This window comes from Chrysemys picta, chromosome 11 (assembly GCF_011386835.1).
Source record: "Chrysemys picta bellii isolate R12L10 chromosome 11, ASM1138683v2, whole genome shotgun sequence".
Taxonomy (NCBI): Eukaryota; Metazoa; Chordata; order Testudines; family Emydidae; genus Chrysemys; species Chrysemys picta.
The window spans coordinates 48716682-48723656 of NC_088801.1; the positions used below are offsets into that span (position 1 = coordinate 48716682).

The 6975-nt window shown below is 44.7% G+C and overlaps 1 pseudogene; it reads right to left on the reverse strand.

Annotated features, from left to right (window-relative positions):
* Nucleotides 1-474: 474 nt before the first annotated feature.
* Nucleotides 475-1763, reverse strand: LOC112061796 (DNA (cytosine-5)-methyltransferase 3B-like; annotated as a pseudogene).
* Between the last annotated feature and the right edge of the window lie 5212 nt (nucleotides 1764-6975).

Genomic DNA, 6975 nt, shown 5'->3' on the forward strand with positions numbered 1-6975 from the left:
AAACAGAAGCCAAATACAGTCCCCCTTAGGTATCCCAGCCTTTGGCTTCCATCCAGACAAACAGGTCTAGGGGTACGTCTACACTACGAAATTAGGTCGATTTTATAGAAGTCAATTTTTAGAAATCGATTTTATACAGTCAATTGCGTATGTCCCCACTAGCTCATTAAGTCGGTGGAGTGCGTCCTCACTACCATGGCTAGCATCGACTTACGGAGCGGTGCACTGTGGGTAGCTATCCCACAGTTCCTGCAGTCTCCGCTGCCCATAGGAATTCTGGGTTAAGCTCCCAATGCCTGATGGGGCAAAAACATTGTTACGGGTGGTTTTGGGTACATGTCATCAGTCGCCCCTCCCTCCGTAAAAGCAACGGCAGACAATCGTTTCACGCCTTTTCTCCTGGGTTACCCATGCAGACACCATACCATGGAAAGCATGGAACCCGCTCAGCTCACCGTCACCACTGCTGTTGTGGGCAAGTCTACTGTGGGGGCTGCTGTGATCCAAGTAGCCAATGCAATCATTGACCTTCTGTTATCAAGGGTAGTGACTCTGGGAAATGTGTGGGCCTTTTTAGATTTTAGGTGCATCATATTCCTGTCCTTTGTCGCTGGTGAAGAAGTCTTGCAGCCGTACATTCCAGTCCGGTCAGCACTGTAACACCCCATAGCACTTCTCTGGTTGACACATGTAACAGCTCCAGGGCTCTTGCTCTTTTGCATTGGCTGAGGTACCTTGCCCTACCAGGACCTCCAAACATTCGACACAGAAGCACCTTCAGCAGCTGGCATTGCTACACAGCAGCAGCTCCTTGCCTTCGTAGCAGACGGTGCACTAGGACTGTTACCTGTCTTCGTTGTACATGTAGAAGAGCTCCAGGAATCGATCCCTGCAAGTCTGGCAAAGGCTCCCCTCAAACAGCGGGTGGAATGTGGCTGGGTTTTTTCTCCCACATGATAAACAACTGTCTTCAAGGCTCCTGTTGTTGTTTGTGACTTCAGAAACCATTTGCTCTCTGCTCTGGTCCTCCTCCACCCGCTCCTTGCTGTTGTTGCAGAAGTTAGTCTTTAGCCGCTTGGCCAGGGGTTCTGGGAACGTCTTCCCTGCCCAGCTTCTAGCAACCTCCAGAGCATGCTGTGCGGCTCGTCGAAGGAGACCAGCTTATTAAAGTGCAGTGGTTGAAATGCTGCCTAAGAACCATCAGACCCAACAGCTTGTCTGCTGAAACCTCTGAGAACTTCCCGTCCCCAAACCATTGCACCCAGCGCATTCCGGAGACTGCCTGATGTTTGGATGTGACTCTGTAGGAGATGATGATTGCAGGCCACCAGGAGAAGCTCTTGATCTTCCCCCACATGAGCTCCCCAATTCCTTCCCATCCTGGTATTCCACCACTTTCCCTGCAACTCTGCTCTCCTGCTTCCCAGTGACGAGCTTGGGGGATCCGTTCTGGTCCTCCTGGGTGCTGCTGGCAGACATGGTACTGTTGCTCTGGGAGGACTCCTTGGAATCCTCCTCAGTGAGGTTGATCAGGGGCGCCTGGACAGACATGGCCATCCTCCTCTTAGAGCACCGAATGGGAGCCAGAGACTCCAGGTCATTCTCTTCTTTAAATTTCGTCTCATGGAGATTCAGTCCTGCCCGGAATATCATACAAGCTGGAGGCTTCTGCCTCAGGCCGCTCTCCCAGCCGGGAGCACCACACAGTCGCGCCTACCCCTTGCTCCCATGGCTCATGAGGCCTGGACAGTAGCAAGGAGCAGTTCAACTATAGGCTGAGCAAGTGCAGAATGGTGGTAGAATATGCCTTTGGATGTTTAAAACCTCGCTGGCACTGTTTGCTGACTAGGTCAGACCTCAGCGCAACCAACATTCCCATTGTTATCGCTACTTGCTGTGTGCTCCATAATATCTGTGAGAGTAAGGGGGAGATGTTTATGGCAGGGTGGGAGGTTGAGGCAAATCGCCTGGCATCTGATTTTGAGCAGCCAGACACCAGGGCAATTAGAAGAGCACAGCAAGGTGCCCTGCACATCAGAGAGGCTTTGAAAACTAGTTTAATGACTGGCCAGACTTCAGTGTGACAGTTGTGTGTGTTTCTCCTTGATGCAAACCCACCCCCTTTGTTGATTTTAATTCCCTGTAAGCCAACCACCCTCCCCGCTTCGAAATAAAGTAACTATTGTTTTGAAACCATGCATTCTTTCTTTATTAATTAAAAAAAAATGAGATAACGGACAAGGTAGCCCGGGTGGGGTGGGAGAGGAGGGAAGGACAAGGCCACATTCCTTATTGTAGCCACACTAAAAATCAAACTGTTTGAATGACAGCCTTCTGTTGCTTGGGCCATCCTCTGCAGTGAAGTGACTCTCCCCCCTCCCCGCCCCCCACGTTCTTGGGCATCTGGGTGAGGAGGCTATGGAACATGGGGAGGAGGGTAGGTGGTTATACAGTGTATGCAGCAAAGGTGCTTTTGTTGGCTTTCCTGCAGCTCCAACAGATGCTTCATCATGTCCATTTGCTCCCCCATTAGCCTCAGCATCACGTCTTGCCTCCGCTCTTCATGTGCACTTAATTCTTTCCTGGCCTCTGCCACTGAATGCCTCCATGCATTAAGCGGTGCCCTATCAGTGCGGGAGAACTGCATGAGCTCGGAAAACATATCATTGCGAGTGCATTTTTTTCTCCTTCTAATCTGCGATAACCTCAGGGACGGAGATGATAGGGGGAGCGTAGAAACATTCTACGCTGTACAATTCTGGGGGGACTGCATGGTCACCTGTGCTGCTGAGTTCGCCATGCTGACCAAACAGGAAATGAAATTCAAAAGTTCCCGGGGCTTTTCCTGTGTACCTGGCTAGTGCATGGGAGTTCAAAGTGCTGTCCAGAGCGGTAACAATGGAGCACTCTGGGATAGCTCCCGGAGGCCAATACCGTCGATTTGTGTCTGCACTACCCCAAATTTGACCCAGCAAAGTCGATTTTAGCACTACTCCCCTTGTCGGGGAGGAGTACAGAAGTCGCTTTTAAGAGCCTTTTAGGTCGACAGAACGGGGTTGGTTGTGTGGACGCAGTCATTTTTAAATTGACCTAACGCGGCTAAATTTGACCTAACCCCATAGTGTAGACCAGGGCTAATATAGTGAGAGGTTACTAAAAACCCAATTCACCATCTGAGAGATTCTACAAATCCCAAAGGATCAGTCACACCTACCCGCAGGTCAATATGTATCTCATGTCTTACCCAAATATCATGCTGTCAACCAATCCTTAGTAAACTCAAGATTTATTAAGAAAAGAGAGTTATAAATGGTTAATGGATCATATACATGCAAATGTTTGCAAAGTCCTTATATCGGGTTTGTAACAGTGATGGAATAGATTGCTGGCTTGTAAAATTCTCTCTGAGGACCTTTCAATCTTTTGGAAATTCCTCAGTCCATAGTTCAAGACTCTCCTTTTAGTTGTAAATCCACAGTCCAGAGAACTGGAACAGGCAAGAGACAAAATAGAGATGCCTCAACTATCTTTTATATGCTTTGCCATGTGTATGGAAGTTTACTGTCCCAAACAAAGTCCTCAGCCCCTGTGTATGGAAAATTGGAGTCCAGGGTCACATGTCCTTACTTGTGCTTTACTGACTCACAGGAGCAGCCATTGCCCATATTCTTTCTGAGGTGTCCACAAAGAAAGCTTACTGGGAGGGATGAGTTTCAATGGTCCATTGTGAGCTGAGTGTCCTTAATGGACCATCAACACACAGCTGTCTAGCCCTGATATAAATCTATCTGGGCGGGTGTCACTCAAGCATACAAGACATCTGACATACAGATACATAGCCAATATTCATAATTTCAGATACAAAGATGATACATGGATTTAACCAGGATAATCATACATGACAGATTGTAACTTTTCCATTGTATAAAATTTGTTGCAATTGCATAGGCTGGAGCACCCAGGGGGAAAAAAAAGTGGGTACTCAGCACCCACCGGCAGGCCCTGCCAATCAGCTCCTCTCCCTCCCCCCAGCGCCTCCCCCCCGCCAAGGATCAGCTGTTCAGTGACGGGCAGGAAGTGCTGAAGGGGAGGAGCAGGGGTAGGAAGAGGCGGAGTGAGGGCAGGGCACGCTCAGGGGAGAAACAAGGCAGGAAATGGTGGAGCAGGGACAGAAAAAGGTGGGGTGGGGCCCTGGGGGAAGGGATGGAATAGGGGAAGAGCCTGGGGCAGAGCGGGGGTGCTTATCAGAAAGTCAGTGCCTCTGTACAACTGCATAACAGTGGTAGCAATACAGATACAAATGGTCGTTTTCAATCATAGAGCATCACACTCATTACTGTTGGAGTTCAAAAAACCACAAACATGCAACATCCTGGTCCAGATGCAACATGCATTTCTTTGATCTTGCCCTCACAAATAATACATAGTAGTAACTTACTTGAAAAGAGAGAGCGAGTGCCATGCATGCAATTTTTCTGACTGGAGAGAGGAATGAAGAGGAAACCCTGCTTGACAGACATTAGTTTCCTTGTGTTATTTTCTAACTCTGGAAATCTTTCAGATATTACAGTGATGAGTGCAGTAGAAGAACCTTAGTAGAATTAGACAAATGTGATAGGCTATTTGACTGTGCCCTACACTCCTCAGGTTGGAGTATTAATTTGTGAACCATATTATATGCATAAAGTAATTGCTACTAGTGAGTACTACAATAAATTAGGATCTTACCTTTTATGGGGCAGTTATTTGAGTGAAAAATTGAGAATCCTAAGTAATACTGTCATGTAAAGAAGCAGGCATTTCTTTATTTTTAGGGCTATTCTTTAACAGTAATGAGTTTTAAAATAGATGGTGTTGGGTTTTTGTTAGATCATAATCTATTACTAGCAACAGAAATCTAACTAGCTGGCAACAGATTTCACAGAATCCTAGAAATTAAAGATGAGAGTCATCTATTACAGGTCCAGCCCTTTATACCCGTCATTGTGTATCTTTACGCAATGAAGTTAGTGAGACTATTCCCCTGAGTAAGAATTGGCTCCCACAATTTGGCCTGGGATAATTTAGTCCATCTCTCTACTAATACAGGATTATTTCCTACTATATATTTTTCTAGTGATTCATCCAATTTTGTTTAATATGCACCTAGTGCTCAGTTTTCCACTTCTTTTGAGACACTACTCCACAGTCTAATAGATATCACTGTCAGAAAGCTTTTTCTGATATTCACCTAGATTTTCAGAAGCTTAATTTCATCATATTACTTCTAGTGATATGCTTTTACTCTCTTGAATGATTACTCTTCATATTTGGAGTCAATGGTATAACTCAAATGAAGCCAATGGGTCTTGGCTGATACATGTCTGTATTTTCCGACCCGAGCCTACTACATGCTGGGCATCCATAACTGCTATTATACCTTGAGGATAGCTATCACATCTACTTTTAGACATCACTTCGCCATACTATTCATATTTTCTCTTTTAGTCATTCCTTCCTGATCCCTCTTCATTTTCTCTGATTTTCCCCATATTTGTCTATATTTTTCTGGGATTGCAGTGCCTAGAAATGAATACAAAATTAATGTGTACTCAAGGAGCTTTGACAATTTTTATTTCTTTTAGTATGAAAGATTGTCTCTTGCTAAATGAAATTTAGCTTGCCCTCTATTTGAAATGTGCTCTGATAACTGGAATATTTAAGGCCACGTTCTCTTCTCACATCTATATTGAAAGGCATGTATTGTTGTTGTTATACTGCTCTAGATCCCCAGCAGAGGAGTTCCATGTGCAGTTCAAGATCACAGTGTGGTCTTCAGAAGCTTTTGTAAAAGTTACCCTATTAGTTAAGTAAATACACCTGTGCTTTTACAATCTGACAATATTTTGCCCTTCACTTTGGTGTTCGCTAGCCTCAATAGTTGGTGACTTTGGTTAAAAGAAACCAAGCATTTTGAACAAATCGCTTAAGCTAATTACATTATTTTTATAATGGTAGCACCTAGAAACTCTAAATAGAATTCAAGGCTGTATTGCACTAGGCCCTGTACACAAAGTGCTGACAATTTATGCATATCAGGAGACGGGGAGAAAACAAATACATGAAGAAAGGACCAGGCAATAGTATGATACTATAGGAAATGAGGTTCTCTGTAAAGCCAGTTCAGGACCTGAATCTGCAGACTGCTGGCAAGTGATGCTCATGGAAAGTAATGGTAGTCCTGCCTTTGTAAAGACTTCAGGATTGAGGTTTAGCAAGTCTAAATTACTGTTCTATCTTATTTTCAAGCTTCATAGGAGTACTTAGGCTTTATACATATTTTTCAGCTAACCAAGCGATCTAAATGCAAATTCATCACTCAAGGACACCATATGAACATATGCCACTCTCTGGAGCAGTGGCTCTCACTCTTACCAGACTACTGTTCACTTTTCAGTAGTCTGATTTGTCTTGCATACCCCAAGTTTCACCTCACTTTAAAACTATTTGCTTACAAAATCAGACATAAAAATACAAAAAAGTGTCACAGCATACTACTACTGAAAAATTGCTTGCTGTCTCATTTTTACCATATAACTATAAATTAAATCAACTGGAATATAAATACTGTACTCACATTTCAGTGTATAGTGTGGTAGAAACAAGTCATTGTCTGTATGAAATTTTAGTTTCTCCTAACTTTGCTAGTGCTTTTTATGTAGCCTGTTGTAAAAATAGGCAAATACAGTGAATCCCCGCTATAACATGATGATTGGGGTCCAAAAAATTCGATCGCGATAAATGCGGGGTCGTGGTATAGCGAGGTTTACCATTTCAAGCCAGTCAGTTTCAAGCTGGTCAATTTCTCTTGGGCAGAAAATGACTTGCGTTTGCAAACTGCCCATAACAGTAACTGAAAGGGTGCAGCTCCAGCAGCGGGGGCTCTCAGCCATGCAGCGAGAGAGGGAAACACTTGGGGAGAGCAGGGGAGACGTG